This window comes from Varanus komodoensis, unplaced genomic scaffold (assembly GCF_004798865.1).
Source record: "Varanus komodoensis strain SLA01 unplaced genomic scaffold, ASM479886v1 scaffold47, whole genome shotgun sequence".
NCBI lineage: Eukaryota > Metazoa > Chordata > Lepidosauria > Squamata > Varanidae > Varanus > Varanus komodoensis.
The window spans coordinates 6,864,204-6,884,851 of record NW_025336045.1 but is presented as its reverse complement, the minus strand read 5'-3'; the positions used below and the strand labels follow the sequence as shown (position 1 = coordinate 6,884,851).

The window sequence follows — 20,648 nt, the reverse complement described above, 5'->3', positions numbered from 1 at the left end:
TGTATTGAGTTCAACCCATTCAGTTCAATAGGACCTGCTCTCAGTTTAGAGATTATAGGATTGATGCATGGTGCAATTTTAAAAAGCTGCCTTCCTAAAATTTGAGAAATGGGTCCAAGTAAATTTCTTAGAGGAGGGTATGTCAAAATCTGTGTGTCACTAGGAAGAAACACATTCTCATGTCCCCCCTTCTTCATTTTAGATCTTTTAATGCTGTGGTCTGTTCTTTTTCCCCAATTCTCTGGGGGACAGCTGTAAATTACATGCATAAAAGTCTTTTATATTTTCTAAAGGACATAACTGTACATGGTATACAATTAAAGACACAGGCTGTGCCATCAAACATAAAATTTAAGAAGTTAGATATGGATATGGCCTAATCTTTCTATAAAGCATTCAGTTGAAGGTCTTTAAAAAAACTGCAAAATGTCCATGGGTGCCTTAAAAAATGCTTTGGATTTGCTGTCCCTTTGGTTACTAAGAGTTAGCTTTTTCTATGGCAATCTTTCCCCCATGTGTGTGGTAAGGCATCCAAACTGCCTTATCCAACAGGCTATGATGCCAATTATAAGAAATATGGATTCACCTCAGGCAGTCCCTGGGATATGAATGAGATCCATTACTGAGAAAATTGAAATTCTTAAGTCGAGTTTGTATGTAAGTTGTGTTAGATATAATAAGCCCTCTACATTTGCAGGGTTTAGGGGCACAGGGCTCCCATGAAAGTGGAAAAAACACAACTCTCTCTAGGCCCCCTCCACCCAAACTCACCAGGGCCACCACTTTGCACCAAGGAAATGCTGGAGAGATTTCCCTCTCCAGAAGGGTAGGGCAGGAAGGCATGCTCTGGAGGCTCCCTCTCTCCCCTTTCATTCCCCCCCCCCTATGGTGATGCTTTGGAGGCCTTCCTTCTTGCCCCCCACCCCACCCCACCCCCATGGTGATGATTTCCTGCAATAATGTTTTCTAAAAAAAATAGCTTTATGACAGTCTGTTCATAGGTACAAGTTGTTTGTAACTCAGATGTTTGTAAATCATCTGTTTGTAATTCATCTGTATGGAATACAGGAATGCCTGTATTCAATTCCCCCACACTACTGGCTTGGCTACTTCTCAGAACTGAAACAGTTCCAAAAAGAGAAGGGCAAATTTCTGTATGACTGCTCCCCCGATCTGATCCTGCCTGTCAGCACTGACCAGAGACAAAGTTATAGCAAAACTGGGGAAACTGGGTAGGAGCAATCTAGCCCTATGTTAGCGGGGAAAACAGGAAACCACTGTTTCCAAGTCACAGTGCACTTTGCAAACAGGGTAGCTAAAAGCCAGTCATTTAATTTTTAAGAGTGAAATTGGATGGTGTTATTGAAACTAATGTTGTTTTCTTGTTTTAAAAAATGTATTATAGGAAGACTGTATGCAGGCAGTCCTTTCAATTCTGTTGTGCAAATGGACCATACTGTTTGCATAACAGCAGTTGTGTACTTCTGGGGGCAATGATGAAGAATTGTGTGAGTTCTGGGCCAAAACATCAGAGGAACACAATTTAACCACTGTGTCGTAAAAGAAAAACTTGCTTAATATTAAACAAGCAGAATATAAGCATGTTAGCCACACAGTAAATCTCTAAATTGAATTAGTGCCTTCTACCACATAGGCTAAGCTCAAGAAAGCTTTTCTATGTAAATGGAAAACCAATTTGCCCATTACTCAAAAATAATTATTTACACTCTGCCTACAAATACAGGCATTTAATTCTCACCAGATGAAAATAAACTGGTCTACTCTGCTCAGCAGCAATCAGTCCTAGTTTCAATCTACCAGTTACAAGCCTCTCATTTTTGTTCACTACTCTAATTTTGTGGGGATGGGTCAAGACACTGTGAAGCAGAAAGGAGCCACACAGAAAAATACTTAAAAAAAAGAAATTACACATCTTCCTATATTTGTATATTGGACTTAAACTGCCATAGGCATATTTTAAAATATTCACTGCACAGGTAAAACAGAAAAATAAAAAAAAAATCAGAGTGTGCAATAATAAAGGTGCAAGCAACAGGTACAAGGTCTAATTGTAAGACTGCAATCATACCGTAACTCATGCCCTATAAAATGTAATATTACGGTTTCTGCGAAGGCATTTCGGGATCTTCAGAATTTCAGATCTCTAATATTGAGGGAAACACCCTCAGAAGGGAAATCTGACCCAAGATATGTTCTCCCAGTTTGTGCAGAAAGCTCCAGAAAACTTACCACTCCAATAAAATATACCGCTCGGGAGGCATCTTGAGGGCTAGCCTCCCATGGCCTCAACATGTCCCATAATGCTGGTGGGGGATGGGGAGAACTACACCAGCCCTGAAGCTGGCATAGTGCCCTTCCCTCCCCTTAACACTGATACGGAGTGAACAGCTAAAGAAGAACTGGGGCCTAGCAGGGCTTTGAATTCCTCAGCAGATGCCAGAGCAACCCACCCCAAACAACACCAGTGTTGAGAAAATATTTGTGGTAGTAGCAACGGGAAACTTAATTTAATCCCTGATGTAAAGGTCTTGTTCCTTGCTGCTTTAAATAAAGATTCAGATCAGAGATAGGGAACATGCAGCCTCTAAATGTTGTTGGACTACAACACCCATCACCACTGATAACTGGGCATGCTGGTTAGCGCTGATGGAAGTTGGAGTCCAATGTTATCTGGAAAACTACAGCATTTCCACCCCTAATTTAAATGATATATTTCAATCACCTTGATTTAAATCAATCCACCCTGATTTCCAAAACAGTTAAACCTTGAACCATTTGAGCAAAATGAGGAGCGGAAGGATAGATAATTTTTAGTAACAGAAGTATGTATCAAGAATGTATTTAATTGGTATAGTCTTACTTACCTCTGCAGAGATTCTCCAAATCCTCCTCGAGATCTAAGAAAAGTGTGAAACCTGCAAATGTTAAATTTATAACATTAATCTACCATTACTCAATGTGTTAAGACAATGCATGATAAGAAAAAATGCAGTTTATATAACCTTTCACTCAGATACATGCAATTCAAGAAATACGGCCAAGTTTTATTTGGTACTTTATTTTTTTATTCAGAGGACAAACAAGAGAATGGGAGTGTCCTATGTGGTCTCTACCGTTTCTTCCACCTCTTTTTTCAGCATTAACTGCAGCCAGCATTAGGCCTGCACCAAGATGAGTACTTCTTGTGCTGTGTCAGTGTGTTGACATGGGGACCTGGGCTCTGGTCGCCATTTGGCTATGAAGCTAGCTAAAAGATTTGGGGTCAGTCACAGGCCATCTGCCCAACCTACCTCACAGGGTTGTTGCTTAGATTCCTCACAGGAAGAAAAAAGGCAAGGTATAAATGCAATGTCATAACAATTTTTTCAACACAGACAGAAGCTGCTTTGCAAACCCTGATTCAGGCTATACTGCCTTGTTTCTAGCAATTGCACTGTCAAAGGAGCAGTGCTACCCTTGAATGTGCAGCATGCATTCAAATCCTTGCTCTAACATGAACAATACTATTATTTTTGTTCCAGGTTTCCTTTTCTATAAAATAGGGAAATACATCACAAAGTTTTAAGGATGGAAGAGATAGCAATTATAATCTAAGACTTCAGACACAATTAAAATTCCTCAGATAAACTTATGCCTTTAGGGGGTTTTTCAGACTATAAATCAGCTGTTTTAGTTCTTCCTAGTGAGTAGAAAGGCCTTCATTTCATGGAGTGAAGCCTTCAAATGTAGCACATTTGTAAGAGCTGGAAAAATCAGGCACACCCTGAAAGGGGCAGACATGCAATTTTGTCCCTTGGCCTAAACTACCCTGGCTTGAAGTTGCACAGACTGAAAATCTATGTAAGAGTTAGGGAAGCCTGCTATCTAATGTCTGTTAATGGTATTGATGGGTTCAAAATGTGAACACACTTAAATTAATTAAAATTAATACATTAAACAATAAAATAGTCCAGGTAGGCAGGCATCTTCTTTTACTGTTGTAGATTCAATACCTCCACAATGCTTGTAACTTGCAAAGCTATTCCCTTTTTAATTTTAGAATTTAACGGATATTCAAATGTAGCATTGCACTTTTTATACCTCATATTGTATACAGCAGTATCTACTCCCACCAGTGACATTAAAGAAAGCAAGCATTATTTAGGGCAAAGTAAATATAAAAAGCTAACAAAAGGCAATCCAAGGAGGGGAAAAAAAGGGAAAGTGGGTGAGTAATGAGAGGTAAGTAAACACTAAAATTACCAAAAGGAAATGGGAGACAATGGTACAGGAATGCTTTCATGAGGAGTTAAATGGAGTACTAAATAATAATGTTCTATATTACATATTTAGGGCGATATTTTTAGAAATACAGAACTACAACTGAACATCAATTTTTCCAACAATGTGACCCAGTCCCTGAAGTCAGAACAGATGCATTTCCTCTTACATGGTCATTTCTCATAGTGAAATAGTGATTCAGCTGTGAAAGCCAAGCCATCATCCTTCTTTGCCATCGTAGGGCCCATATGAAACCGCCAAGTTCCTCCATTACCTTGATGGGCTTAGCCTGGCTGCCTTCATGGGAAAGAAAAGCCTCCCTCCAAAGCACAGTTGCTCGGCACAGATTGACACACAAAGTATTGTGTCAGTTTTTAAATGTGCAATTATTGTTTTCATTTTAGAATAATAAAGATTATCTAAGGCAGTATTCCAACATTGCCCACTTGTGAGTGTGGTTCACTGCCACTTTCTCTCTGTGCATTGTCAGTCCAGATTATCCCACTGCAGTACCCACTGCTCATGCAACAGAGATTTTGCACTTGCGGGAGCAAAAATGCTCATTTCTGGGATACGACACATCAGTGGAGTTCCCTTCTATAAATTCTGCTGACCTGCCTCATTTCAGAAATAAACATTTTCACTCATTTCAGATTGTCCCTGGAAGAGCTAAAGCCCCAGAATCAGTAGAGCTGGCCATGCATGGGCAGTCGATATTGGAAAGTGCTTCTGGTTTAGAAGGAAAACTGAATTCAATACAAACAGGTAATGCCATCTGTTAAAAAAAATCTTTTGTTTTAAAGAAAGACCAATCTGGAAAAATATCTAACTTTTTGAGATCAAGTATTACAGAATGTATGTCACATATGTTCTTTCTTAATGGGGACTTCCTCTTAGGCTAACAACCAGCAAGATATCACAGGCATGGGATTCAGGAGGCAAGACCCTATTATTTCACTATTAGCCTCCATTTACACTTTAACTGCTAACAGGTAGGCACATGTTCATTTCTCAGTTAATTAATATTTATACCTACCAACCATAAAAGAGGACATTTACCTTCCATCCTATAGAGAAATACTATTTGTCCTGATATCATGCACCTAGAAGGTAGGTGCACACAGCCTTCACCTACATGATTTGATGCTGTAATGCGCTCTACATGGGGATACCCTTGAAGACAGTCCGGATACTTCAATTGGTGCAGAATAGAGCTGCCAGGTTGCTGATGGGGACTGGGCGTTGTTCTCCTATAACCCCAGTTCTCCGTCAGCTCCACTGGCTCCCGATTGAAGTCCGAGCCCAATTCAAGGTGTTGGTTATGACCTATAAAGCCCTAAATGGCTTGGGACCTAGATATCTAAAGGAACGCTTGCACCCATATATGCCCTCCCGCCCCTTGAGATCAGCAACGGATGCCCTTCTCCGGGAACCCTCTGTGAATGATATTAGGAGGGTGAGTACCCAGAGGAGGGCTTTCTCTGCAGTGGCGCCCCAACTATGGAATGCGCTCCCCAGAGAGGTCCGCCTGGCGCCGTTGTTGTTTTTCGGCACCAGGCTAAGACCTTTTTATTTAAAACTTATTTTAATTGTTAAATTATTGAATTAATTAGGATTTTAACATTTTTAGCCGAGAATGCACCAGGGGTTTTTAAATGTTTTTTTTCAACTTTTTTATTATTATTATTTATGCATGTTTTTATGTATTCTTTGTGAGCCGCCCCGAGGCTTTGTTGCGATGGGGGCAGCGTAGAAATGTTTAAAATAAATAAATAAATAAATAAAATTACAAGATTTGATGTTTACGCCTAGCACCTACTGAAAATTATTGCTTTCACAATTGTCCTCTTGTTTGTTCCTAGAAGTAGACAGAATTCTGAAGCACAAGTGGCACATGAAATATTTTAAATTATGCATTATTTTTATCTTGTTCTTATAATTAGAGAGCTGGAATGACATAGTAGTCAACGGGCTAGTCCAGGACTCAGGAAATTTGGCTTCTAGTCAACTAATATCATGGACTAATATCATGGCCAGTCATGGACTCTCAGCATCATGGATTCTCACAGCCTTGTGAGAATAAAATGGAGAGGAGGAGGTAGATTATATAAGCCACCTTGGGTTCCTTGCTAGAAAATAATCAGGATATAAATATAGAAATATAATTCAGAATATTATTTATCATCGTGAGTGGTATAACAGTGTTACAATAAATAATACCTGAATGAGCACCTGCTCCCATATATACCTACCTGGTCCCTAAGATCTGGTGAGGAGGCCCTTCTGAGAGAGCTATCCTTTAAGGAGGTGAAGAGGGGGCTTCTCAGTGGCCATGCCCCATTTATGGAATGGCCTTCCGAAAGTAGTTTCCCTGGCGCCATCTTTACAATCTTTTTGGCACTAGGCGAAAACAGTCCTCTTCTCCAGACACTGATTTTATACTTAAATAATTTATACTGATTTTAGCTTTAATATGTTTTAACTTATTGATATCTGAGCTCAGCTGTGTATTTCTTTCTTTTATTGCATGTTGTTTTATTACTATTTTATGTAATATCATAATCCACTTGGAGTGTTCAGACTAGCATAGCAGCATATAAATTGAATAAATAAAACAATAAATATATGAACTCTGTGACCAAGCTTTTGCCTAGGGTCCTTTGCAGCATCAGTCCATCATATCTGGCTTTAGTTTCTGTGTGGACCATCATAACAACTTAGTCAGTATTACATCGCCAAGTCCCTGTTCTTAGAATGAACAGCAACAAAAAGACGATGCTGCTTTGCAGTATTAACAGAACTATTTTGTTCCAAGCACTTACGAACTACTGAGGCAAGTGTCCAGAGAGTTACTTTAGCCACACCATGTGATGATCATTTTTTACTCTTTTTTCTGAAAAAGAGGTCATACTATATACTGCTTTTGAAACTGCTTGGAATACCAAAAGTGGCTGGGGTTTTGCAAGGTGGGAAGGGGAAAGGAGGGGAACAAATCCATACCCTTTGGGATACACACATGTATATTCTTGTTTATTTCCTAAGTATTCCAGTAAAAAGAGAAAAAATCTTTCATTTAAAAATATTAATGAATTTACATAGTCTACCTTTTTTCCTCTAAGGAACTCAAATGCCACTTACACAATCCTCTGTATTTTATCCTCCCAAGAACCCTGGAAGTCCCAAAGTCTCCCAGTAAACTGCATGGCTGAGTAGGAACTAGAAATTCAATCTCCCAAGTCCCAGTGCAGCACCCTATCACACCACATTGGCCCAGTTACAGTTAAACTGGGCCAGTTACAGTTAAACTGCTAAAAAATCCATTTAACCATAGATAAAAAGTGTCTTCTAAAAAACCGATTCAGTACCTGCAACACAGCAGTCAACGGTATGTTCTGGGGGAAAAGCTTGTTCAACATGCCAAGTCTGAGCAATCATACTTTACAGTCAATTTAACTTAAGGCAATACACAGCTGTTGCTCTGGAAGTTTCCCGCTGAGGAAGAAATAATGAAGGCCATATGACCAGTCTTCCAGAATGCATTAAAAATTAAGCCATGGCTGGGGGGGGGGGCGCTAGGCAAAAGAATGGTTAAAAGCAATAGAAACTATGACCAGCAGAATAAAAGAATTCAAAATAAAATAGACCATAAAATTTATCCTAAAAATGTAGTTCTCAGCTATTCTGAGAGCCAGTGTGGAAGTTGGGAGAGTTGGACCGGAGACTGGAGATCTGGGTTCTAGTTCCCACTCGGAGTTCCTAGGGTGACTTTGAACCAGTCACAGACTCTCAGTCCAGGCTACCTCTCCAGTTTGTTGCTGTTATGAGGATAAAATGGAGCTATGTAAGCCACCTTGGGTTCCCCCACAAGAGGAAAACTGTAGGATATAAATGCATTAGACCAGAGGTCTCAAACTCACGGCCTGTGGGCCAATTGCTGGGACGGGCGGGACATGGGGGAGAGGCCCTGCAGCCTTCAAAGCGCCGGCAGCGCCCGGGCCAGCCGCGGGATGAGCGGCCCACCACCACCACCACGGGGGTGGAATACTTGATGTGGCCCAGCCTTACCCAGACTCTACTTCCAGCGGCCCCCAGATAAGTTGAGTTTGAGACCCCTGCATTAGACTAATCCTAACCCTTCCTTATCATGTTGAAATGCTGAACACTGTAAGCAAAAGACCCCTTCATGATCAAACATGGGATTCTCAGTCTTACCACCCAACTTCTCTCTGACTGTGACATCATATGGTGATATTGCCATAAGGGAAACAGAGGGAACAAGCATCCAGAGACTTTTAACTAGCACGAGCTGACACTGAAATCTCAGGTGGTCTGCTAGCTAGAATGTGACTTGTATTAAGTTCATTCTATATATTATACAGTAGAATTCTAGGCTGCAGGTGAGGGTGTGCTTCTTGATGTTGAAATCCACCCATATGAATCTCTCTCTCTGGGTACAGGGAGGAAGATGTGCTACAAACCTTTTATTCCACTCAACCTTCAGGTCAGATTGCCCCTGTGACTCAGATGCATATGCTAGCAGGCAAAGAAATGGATTCCCCTCACCCCCATGGCATTACAGAGTCTCCACAACAGCGAAGGATTAAATTAGTGAACTCTGAATTATACTTCCTCATTAGGATCATCTCCCAAGAACAAAGGTTACTCAAGATTATTGATCAATAAGGGAATTCAGCAAAGAAGTGCTGAAATTGTTGCCATGTTTAAGAACATTTTCAAACATGCTAATAGTATGTTTTATTTATGTAGACAAGTTTTTGCAACAAAGTTTTTGCAACAAAAAGTTGGAAGTGCATACGATAAATTATTGAAAGATATTAAAGGTGATCTGGAAAGATGGGCCAATTTACAACTGTCTTTGATGGGAAGAATTGCACTGGTTAAAATGAATATGCTACCAAAACTTTTGTTTTTGTTCCAAATGATTCCCATAAAAATTGATAAAATTTTCTTTGAGGATTTAAATTTTCAAATTTCGAGATTTATTTGGAGAAAAAAGAAAGCAAGGATTAAACTGAAAATGCTTCAGGAAACCAAAAAGAATGGGGGTTTTGGTTTACCGGACTGGATGTTGTACTATCAAGCGTCTATTTTAACTTGGCTAAAAGAATGGATAACCTTGCGAAATAAGATAATTTTGTATCTTGAAGGACATGATTTGCAAATGGGTTGGCAGGCTTATATGTGTTATGAGAAGGTTAAGTCTCATGGGACTTTTTAAAGTCACTTTATTAGAAGATCATTAATGTCAGTGTGGGAAAAGTTAAAGTCAAAATTGTATAATAAGTTACCAAGACGGCTTTTACCTATGGAAGCTTTTGTGTATCCAAATGTATTGAATTTTGAGGGGATCGTAAGATATGATGATATTTTGAGTAAGGATGGAGGCCTGAACCTAGATCAAGAAATACAAGAACAGGGACTCAATATCTCGTGGTGGTATAAGGTGCAGATGCAATCAAGATATGCTAAAGATTGTAAAATATGGGGGTTTTATAAAGACCTAACAGCCTTTGATCAAGTGATGTTAAAAACAGATGAGAAAATGATTAAAAGAATTTATGAGTTCCTACTTGACAGGAAAATGGAAGGGGAACAGGTTAAGGAAACTATGATAACATGAGCACAAAATGTTGGATATAATATTGAATTAGAAAAGTGACAAAAGTTATGGGAGAGAAATATTAAGGTAACTTTAGCAACTTCGTATAAAGAGAATTTATCTAAAATGTTTTATAGATGGTATTTGTCGCCAAATCAGTTAGCTAAAATGTTGCCAAATATGTCAAACAGATGTTGGAAATGTAAACATGATGTGGGTACTTTTTACCATATGTGGTAGACTTGTGAATATGTGAAAAAGTACTGGATTAAAATACATAAATGGCTTGAGAAAACGCTACAAAAACACTTAGCTTTTAAACTTGAAATTTTCTTGTTAGGTATTGTACCAGAAAATATTACCAAACAAGAAATGTATTTGATACTACATTTAATCACAGCAGTGAGGATTGCGCTTGCTCAGTACTGGAAGAGTGAGGAACTACCCACTGAGGAACTGATTTTAAAAAAAATTCTGGACTGCAGAAATGGACAGATTGACTCTATTATTGAAGCAGAAAGAAGATACTGATTCTATCAAACTTGGGACCTTTTTTACGAGTGCCTGGAGAAACGGGACTTGGCTTAGATTTAAAGATGTCTTTAAATTTTTATAAATCAATTTGAATATGATTATAGAATGTTTAAAAGATATGTTATAGGGGGCTGACCCAGTACGTCCGATGTATATGATGATTGATTTTTTTTTAGTTTTTAGTTTAAAATCTTAATAAAAAATGTGCAAAAAAAAAGTTGGAATTGCAATGAATGTAAGGCTGAAGAAGTGCTTAAATGTTTAAATTTTATTTCTGAGTTGTGTTTGTGTCAGTTTTATTCATATTTGAACACAAATGCAGCCATCCTGAGTGTTACAACTGAAAGCTTACATCAAAGAGAGACAAAGCTAATAGACATTATTTTACTACAAATAGCAAGAAGGTATTAAAAATGACTTCCCAGTAATAAAACCAGAGACAAACCTGAGAGAAATGCATCCCCTACTGCTCAGGAACTATTAAGGTTAATTACAGAGAAATTAAATTGCAAATCCTGGCCTAAATACCAAGATCAAGCCTTTTGAAATAAGACAGTGTTTTGATCGTGTGATTTTTTTTTTCCACGATAGAAGTCACATGGTATTGTTTTTCTCCTTTTATGGGCAAAAAGCTGAAGGAAGTCAGTGCAGCTCCAACGACGGCTCAGTTCAGGCACATGAATTAAAAACCATGCAAGTCACCCTTTCTCACCTTGGTGAGAATGCACACATCCTGAAAGAAAAACAAGTAACTCTACTACTTTCAAAATGAACTCTGCAATAGATTTCTGCACATTGGCTCCCTAATAAATCTTTAAGACAAAAAATGCCTTTAAAAACAAGTGACACATGTTACAGGCATTTACTTTCCTTTAAATTCATTATTGTGAAAGTGTGATCTCAGCTTTATCATTGGGAGATACATCTTGTTCTTCCAAACAGATGTACTGACAGACTGCAATGAAACAACAATTAAAAGACATACTTGCATAATCTGCTACTTAAATTCCATAGATTTCTACAGATGTCCTATAATGTTTCAGCATCTGCCTCCCACTACCAATCTGCTAAATGTTGCTTTTGTTCAGAAAAAAGATAGCTTAACACAACCAGAAGAACAGCTGAATATTTAACTAGAAAGCTATCATTATGTTCAACTGTGCGAGGACTGGTATTTCAGAGAGGTGATGGCCTCAAATGCTCTGTTTGGTGGATTCATAGCTGACAGCACCTTCCAATGAACACAAGCATCCTACAAATATATTCACAAACTGATTTCATACACTTCCAGAATACCCAACACATCCACAAAGACAGTTTGATCCTGTTATTTCCATTATCGAATGCACCCAAGTATGACTTTTATTTAAATAATGCCATAAACGTGCATGGCACTTAACAGAATTGGTGGGCAGATTTCAGGCTTGAAATTTCTACATTGCACCTCTACAGATAAAACAGTATATGCAAATATTATGCCAAACTCTTCTTTTGTCCTCTTTTTTTTGGCCAAGCATTTTCTATTTTTTGATGATTCATAAGTGGCTACCCTAGTCACCATGATTTTTAAAAGTCTCTTCTTGTTGCTGTCTCTGAGACAGCAAAAGCAAGAGCATGGGAAATACTTCGTCTTGATTATACCTCATGTTGTTCAACCTGCCTGGACCTATCATTCAACAGTTTCCACAGGATCCCTGGAACTAGCTGGTGAAAATGAGAAGTGGAGTTGCGAGTCACCCACAGACAGATGGACATCGTAACCGACTTTTATATCATGTTCTTCTAATAAAATACTTAGAGTCTGACTGATTTGAAGGGAAGGCTGGGCATTCCAGGGTCACAATATCACCCATACGAAGTTTTGTTCTTTGCGCACACTACCAATTCTGCTGCAATGGCACCAAGGACAGGGCCTCTTCCACTGATCTTAAATCCTGGGTGAACCTACATGGAAGCAAGAAGTCCCTAATAAAACATCATAAGCAATGAGAATCTGCAAGGGAGGTGGGTAATACATAAGCAAACCAAGGTGATTTAAGAAGAGGATACCTAGTGCTGCTTATTATTGTTAATTTTTATTTCAAAATATGAGGTGCCTGTACGCAAAGGTCTCAAAGTGAACAATCCAACCAATGTTAAAACCAATAACAAAACAAATGTGAAAGTATTTGAAAAGCAGCAAGAAAAATTCAGCATCTAAATTCAGTGCTACCAATTAAACAGCAATGCACACCAATTTTGTCTTTTCCTGTTTCATTGTGGAAAGAAAAACAATGGGCAAACATGGAAAACACAGGAGAGTTACAAAGAGAAGGTGTTCTTGCCTGCCTGGCTCCCTGCCCCCTCCTCCTGCCCCAGTAAAATTCCATGTTTGAAGCAAGATAAAAGTTTCATCTGGTAGCAACTCAAAAAGCAAACAACTGGACTGACTGATGTCATTTTCAGGGCAAATTAAGAGTTGGATAACTACTAAAGTGACAGCCAAACTAATGCAGATCTGTGGACATGATGTTCTGCATGTGAGCTTAGATCACTGAAGAAAGCAAGTCTGGTGCCTTCCAGGTGGTTGGGATCCTGACATCAGTTACTGCCCAAACTAGTATGATCAGGAATACTAGGAGTTGTAGTGCAAAATATCTAGTGTGCAAACGATTGGTAAAGCAGACTTAACTCCTTATGCCTCCTGTGCCATTTGCCCTCCAAATGTTCCCCCAGCACCCAAAGCTTCTAATCTAACCTGCAAGGGAAAACCTGCTGGGGTGTGTGGGGGGTAGCCATTTGGCAAAAAGAGAAATGAAGCAGGAGGATTAAGGTTAGGAGTGGGAGACAACAAAAATATGGCACTGAAATAAAGGTAAGTAAGGATCACAGTGCTGGAACAAGTTAAATGCAACCTGAAGAGAGAAACTGAACTTACAACTGGATAGCTTCCCCATACCTCTGGCAAAAAGATGTTCAAGCACAAACTAATGAAATTAGTGTTAAGGTAAACACAATCTTCGTATCACAAAAGTATACTGATAGGAGTAAAAATATGAAGAACATCTGAACATAGGAAGTATTTGACATACTTATGAAATTAGTACAACAACTAAAAAGTTACAAATTTCCCCATCATTTTAAGTTTATATAAAACAACAGATGACAAGAATCCACTTGAGAAGGAACTAAAGCCTACACCTGAACAATTCTAAGGTTTTAAGCTTCCTGGAGTTTCCATTGCTGAGATTTTAATGTACCAATTCCCACATAACAACCAACCTACACAAGTTCGCAAGTGTATTAGTTATTTATGGCCCATAACAAAAGAACCACCACTTTTTGCCAATCTCCCCTAAGGAATCGAAGCTCTCCCCCACCTCTGTTTGGATATTAGGCAGTATCTGCCAACCAGCTTTTTGTGAATTCTTGCATCTACTCTTCAAGTCTGTTCAACAGTTAATAACTATGTGGGGAATTATTTCTACTAATTATTCATGCAGTATTATTCATACAATTAGGGCTCTGCAGCATTAAATCTGGGGCTGCTTTACAGGAGATTTGTTACTATCACAGAGATTAATCTCCTTGTTAGAAAAAGTACACTCTAGCATTTGAACAGTGGCAAAAAAAATCATGCAGTTAGATTGAATGTGATCCAAAGGAAGCTTCTGAATGCATGCTGTGTGCGCAGTATGGACCCAGAGGTAGAAAAAGGATGTCACACATCCAGCGAATTGGGCTAGAAACTGGCCATAATTGTATTGCTTACAGGATCACTGCAATGCTGCCTGGCTACTGTGCGTTGAAGAGCCCACCAACTAAATAAAGTAGACAGGGCAGCCTGGGAGCAGCTAGCAGACAGTTCCCATGGCAGCCTATCCTCCATGGACAAACTCCCCAACGACCGTTAGAGATCCCTTCATGGAATTTGGAAAATCCATGCCTCCTCCCTCCTGAACGATGGCCTCTGTCTAACGCTAAGTGCCAGGCATACCATTATGACTAGTGAAACACCATCCCTTCAGCTAACTAACCAATGAAATGACATGCATGTCAGAAAATTACTTTGCTATCAGGGAGGTTAAAACCCACAACCCACATGTGGCTTGAATCAGTTCAAAAGCTTGGTAAAATTCCTTTCCAGGTCCATCACCAAAGAACACAGCAAAAAAAGATAAGGACTTCTACTAAACTTTAAGTAAATAATAAGTGAGCAGGAAGCAATATACACCTTGTCACAAAGTACCTACACAAAAACAATGTCCTGTTGCCCAATTAGCCATAAGGCTATCTGGGTGGTTTACAATATAATCAATACAACAATACAATAAAATAAAAAAATGAAATAAAAACAGTAATAACAATAAAATCAATAATAACCAAGGTAAGTAAACGGTAATAACAATTATATACAATAAATAAGATAACCCAATTATGAAATCAAATGAGAAAGTGCAACATCAAACTAATCAAAGCAACCAATAATGCAAAAAAGTAATTACACATAATCCATAAAATTATAAAAATATCAAAAATATAAAATGGCAGCAACAATAATATGATGCCTTTAAAATCACGAACAGATTCCCTGGTCAAAGTGCCTGTGAAACAAGAATGTCTTTAGCTGGTTGTCTGAAAGAATATAATGACAGTGCCAACCTAATCTCATGAGAAACTGAGTGAGTCAACAGGATTGCTTATGTATAAATTATAATATAGAATATGAGGAAGGGAGAATTCCAGTTATTTATTTATTTACTATACCACCCATAGCTAAAGTTCTCTGGGCAGTTTACAAGAAAATATAAAAACAATAAAATACAAAAGATAAAACATTGTCAAAAATTAAAAGTTAATTTAAAATTGCATAAATTACATTTAAAAAGACCATAAAAGAAAATAGAAAGGCCAAGCCAAGAATAAATGAAAGGCACCTAGATACTCATGCCTGGCTTCTGAATGACCAGAGAGGTTATTAAAGGCCTCTGCAAAGATGGCTGTCTTCACCTGGCACCAAAAAGATGGTGAAGGCCCCAGCAGAGAGGCTGTTCTATAGATGGGAGGCCACCACAGAAAAGCTCCTTCCCCTACTCACCACCCTCCAAACCTCTCAAGGGGTGGGCTCATGGAGGAAGGCTCCAGATGTTGAGTATAGTGGCCAGGAAGACTGGGGTTGGGAGACACTTTCTGACAAGTATTGCTGTCCCAAGCCCTGTAGGGCTTTATAGGTTAAGATCAGCACCTTGAATTGGCATTGGAAGCATACAGGCAGCCAATGAAGGTAGACCAGAACTGGTCTTATATGCTCAGACTCCAGATCCAAGTTATTAACCTGGCTGGCACATTCTGCACCAGCTGCAGCTTCTGAACCAACTTCAAGGGCAGCCTTATGTAGAGTACACAGCAGTAATCTAATTTATGGATTACTAGAGCACAGATCACCGAAGCCAGAGTATCCCTGTCCAGGTAGGGGTGCAGGTGGGCCACCAGCTGAAGCTGGTAGAAGACACTCCGAGCCACTGATGCCACCTAAGCCTCAAGTGACAAAGAAGAATCAAAGACCACACCCCCAAGCTACAAACCTACTCCTTCGGGGGAGTGCAATCCCATCTAGAACATGTTGAACACCCCCAGCTGGTCAAAATAATCACCCACTAACAGCATCTCCGTCTTGTCTGGATTGAGTTTCATTTTGTTAGCTCTCATCTAGTCCATTTTAGCACACCCACAGCCACCCTGATGAAAAGGAGAAATAGAGCTGTGTCTCATCAGCTTACTGATGGCAATGCACTCTAAAACTCCAGGCGATCCCACTCAGCAGCTTCATGCAGATATTGAATAGAATGGGTGTCAGAACAGACTGCTGAGGAACTCCATGCTGGAGAACCCATGGGCTGGACAAGATTCCTCAAGAACACCTTCTGGAGGCAGCCTTCCAAATAGAAAAAGAACCACTGTAACTCACTGTCCCTGTCCCAACTTGGCCAGCTGCTCCAGAGGGATACCATGCTTGATGGTATCAAAAGCCACCAAGAGGTCCAGCATTATCAACAGGGTTACATTTCCTCTGTCTCACTATCGGCATTGGTCATACAGGATGATCGGAGCCATTTCTAGGCCAAAACCAGGTCCGAACCCAGATTGAAATGGACCCAGACAATCAATTTCATCCAAGAGTGCCTGCAGTTGACCAGCAACCACCCTTTGTAGAACTTTCCCCAGGAAAGGAATATTTGCTACTGGCCTGTAGTTGTTCAAATTTTCCAGGCCAAGAGAGGGTTTCTCGAGAAGTGGCCTCACCACTCCATCTCACAAAGAGGCATTGATGACCTCCCTGGCCCTATCTGTTACTCCTTCCTTGCTTACCCCTCAGCCAGAGGAGAAAGGATCTAGTACAAAGGTGGTTGTATGAACCTGTCCTCCATTGCTAAGCTGTGCTGGCTGACAGTAAACCTTGACGGCTGAGCTGCCAAGGACTGATCTGCCTACAAGTTTCACTTATTCTGTTCCTTACATTAGAGGACTCCTAACCTTTTGGGTTGGTTGGTGCATTTCAAATTTTGAAAGTGGGTTGCAAGCACTACTGATGTGGTCTTCACAAACCACTAATTTCTTAGAAGGACACCTGGCATAGCTGAAAGGTTTCTGATACTAGCTGAAAGGTTTCGGATACAACTAAGGCTATCTTACTCAAAGACCTAGACATGAGGAAAGGTGAGGCCTGAGCTCCAAAAATATGCAGGCACTCGTATGAACCCAAATACAGTTGAAGTTCAAGGGAAGCACTTCATTTTACTGCATGTGAGTCTCCCAGGTAAAAAAAAATAAAATAAACCCCTAACAGAATAAAAATCAGGAGGGGGAAAGGAGTCTGTGAAGTGCCAAGAGTGGTATGCATGAGCACAGTAGAGCCTACAAATGCAATGTAGGAACTGGCATCCCCCCCCCCCCACACACACACACAGCTCATGAAGCAATCTCTGTGCCACCTGCAGCCAAAGTGACTCATGATCCCAAAAGAGACATGCTCTGAGAAACTACAGGGAAAAAAATGACAGACAAGCAGAAGATGGAGAAAAACATGTACAAGACATTTAGCCTGTTTTTTAAAACTTAAAATAAGGGCAGGAAAGAAAGAACCTTAAAGAAAGATTCTAACAAGATTCCTGAGACAGGGCTTGAAATATGAGAACACTGTGACAAAACACCTGCGTTTCAGAAAGAAATTTCAGGAAGAATGGGGTAGTCACAATGAATGTAACAAGGCAAGTGAAAAAGAGAAGGCCCCACAACGTAAGGTTGTCCACACAGTGGTAGACTGGAGGTGAGACCACTTCAAGAAACCAGTACCAAATATTCTTTATATACTGCTACTGCCTGTTCAGGTAGAAATAAGTCTACATCTCATGCACAATGAGAGTTGTAATCCAAAACATCTGGAGGGCATCAGGGTACCACCCCTCATACAAAGTAAGGAAAGTCATGAATAAAACTTTTAAAGTTGAGGAGGGACATAACTTGCAGTGCATTTGAAAAACAAGAGAATATAGTAAAGGCATCTTAAAGATTAGATTCTTTATTCATTTGACAGAGCAGATGCTACTAGGGAAACTCAGAAACAAGAAATTTAGTGATGGAGAGGAAGACCAAAGCCTAAAAAAAGTATGTGTTTGGAGTTATCAGAACGTACCATGTACTTGCAAAACATACACACTTTAAGAATATACCTTATTAAAATAAAACCTTGGCAGCCAGCCACTAACTGGTTCTTCAAACAGATGTTGATGTATAAGATAACAATCCCACACATGGCTTCTTAGAGTAAGTCTTTTTAATATGTCTAATTTAGTATGCTTAATTTAGTTTAGTTTAGTATGTATAAGTAACCGGTTTTAAATTACATGTTCGTACTATTATCAATGAGCACAATTCATCTGTACTTACTTCAAGCTAACTATTCAGGATCTGCACCCTCAGGGAAAATGCAACATTTCATGGGATCAGAAGTCTTGTAATTTTCTTGCCTTTCTATTTAAAAGTGTTCTACTCCCGGTAATGAAAGAAGCACTACGAGATCAAGAGGCTCACAATGTATCATAGGACACAACCATTTTAAAGCTATAATGATGCTTAAAAGCATACACATGGAAACATGCTGACCAATATGACTGAAGATGGAGACATTTAAACGCATATTATCGATTCAGTCATGGATCCATTTATTTCCATTTCTATTCTGCTGACACATCCTTTTAGATTAGAGCAGATTTAAAAGCTAACTACAGTATATGCTGAAAGTTCCAACATGACCATTCTCCTTTTTCTGGTCCTCAGCCCTGATTCACACATTAGCATCCCACAAGCTTCTCTCATCTTTCACTGACTCATAGCTGAGTACATTTACTATTTTGGTCCAAACAAAGTTGATTCAAGCTTTGCCTGTGATTTTAATTTGCAACAGTTCATTCATATCTGCAATCATTTCTCACAGTACTCAAGTCATTGAGCCATGAACATGTAGTATGTGAACTCTCAAATAGTTCTTGTTAAAAGTGAGTGTGCCGTACATGAATGAAAAATGAGAACAGTCTTGTCAAAAGTCCATCCAGTCTGGATTCTTGTTTCAGTGGCCAAGCTGATGTTTCTAGAAAGCTCATAGCCAGAGCTTGAAGACAACTGGTATTCAACAAGGCTTGGCCCTACTTTTAGGCAGAATGACAGTCCGCCTCAGATGACAGATGCCTGAGGGCAGAGAGATGTGGTGCCACAATCTGGCTACAAGTATCACATGCTCTGTTCTGCACCTCCTAACCAAGCCTGCTGCCTTCAATTACAGGGGATTTTTCTTGCCCACTGCAAGTGTTAAAGTATGACAGTACTGCTAGCCTGGTCAGCTTCTATACATAGAAGAGGGGGCGGGGGCATCCCTTTTCTAACCTAAGCAACAAAATGTCTTGGGGCTACCCTGGTATTTTGCATTCCTCATTTAGAATGGCCAGCACAACAACTTGTATTTTTCAAATTCATTGCCACATTGGGTGCCATAACACCCAATGCTTTTGCTCTTTTACCTTGCATTTATTGCCAATTAACTTAACTGAGATGAATACTATTATGAAAGAACTTCTCACATCCTCTTCCTCCTCCTAGCCACCATGCATATTTTTAACCTTTTAGCCATTTTAAAAAGAAACCAAAAGTTTATCACTTCTTCCTCACAGAAAAGGAGCTCCAAAAGGTGCCCCAACTACTTGATGGATTCCATTCTACTTTCTCTCTTCTTCAACATTTTGTGATAATTTTTGAAATTTGCACAGAAATGTAAAAGATATGGCTTCATAAAAGATTTGTGTAAGGCATTATACATTTTATTTCCAATCCCTTCCTAATAAAATTTAGTCTGGAATTTGCTTTGTTTGTCACTATACACTGTATTTGTTTGTCATTACTTACTGTATTGCATTATCTACCACAACCCTAAGATCTCTTTTCTGAATTTTATGAAAGCATGTATAATAGCATTTATATAATGTTATTTGAATGCTCAGAGTTTTTCACATGCTCAGCTCAATAACCCTTGCAACACCCTACAAAGTAGATCAGTATTATTTATTAACCGCGTAATGCAGGAGGAGGCTGCAAAACAGTGACCTGCCTCAAGCCTCCTAATAAGTCAGTTCCTAAGAGAAGAAGTGAAGCAGGTGCCTCATTGCCAATGCAAGTGTCAATCATATGCATGCTTATCCACTAGTAAATCCCACTGTACTCAGTAGGAGTTACTCTGAATACATATACACAGTGCAGTCTTATTTCTTATTATATTGCATTTATTACAATGTATTTACATCCCATCTTTTTTTCCTTTTAAGAGAAACCCATCATGACTTAACTAGCTTTGTTTCTCTTCAGAACAACAACCCTGTTGGGCTGAAAGTCTGTGACTGGCCCAGTGAGCTTCATAGCCAAATGGAAACCAGAACCCAGATCCCAGGGTCCCAGTCCAACACTCTCATCACCACCCCTGGGGGTGAGAGTGGCTAGTTAGGCCACTATGCTGTAATAGTTAATGCATGTTCTGGATCTGCTCAGAATTTGGAATAAGTCAGTTACTAGAGAAAAACCTTGTTTAGTCATTTCCAAGCACTGCCAGGTAGCTGTCTCTGCTTCTCCCACAGCAGAATTTATCATTCTTTAATCACTGCTTGGTGTCCTTTCCAATCTTCCTGATGAA

General features: G+C 39.5%; 1 protein-coding gene across 8 annotated transcripts in view; it reads right to left on the bottom strand.

Moving 5' to 3' along the window:
• The window catches only part of CYRIA (CYFIP related Rac1 interactor A), a 139,361-nt gene that overhangs the window by 44,362 nt on the left and 74,351 nt on the right, over nucleotides 1-20,648 (bottom strand). For all 8 annotated transcript variants that reach the window (XM_044445115.1, XM_044445120.1, XM_044445114.1 and 5 more), the window contains exon 2: nucleotides 2,886-2,936. The gene's annotated coding sequence lies outside the window, so the exon portion shown is untranslated. The remainder of the gene's footprint in view (nucleotides 1-2,885; nucleotides 2,937-20,648) is intronic.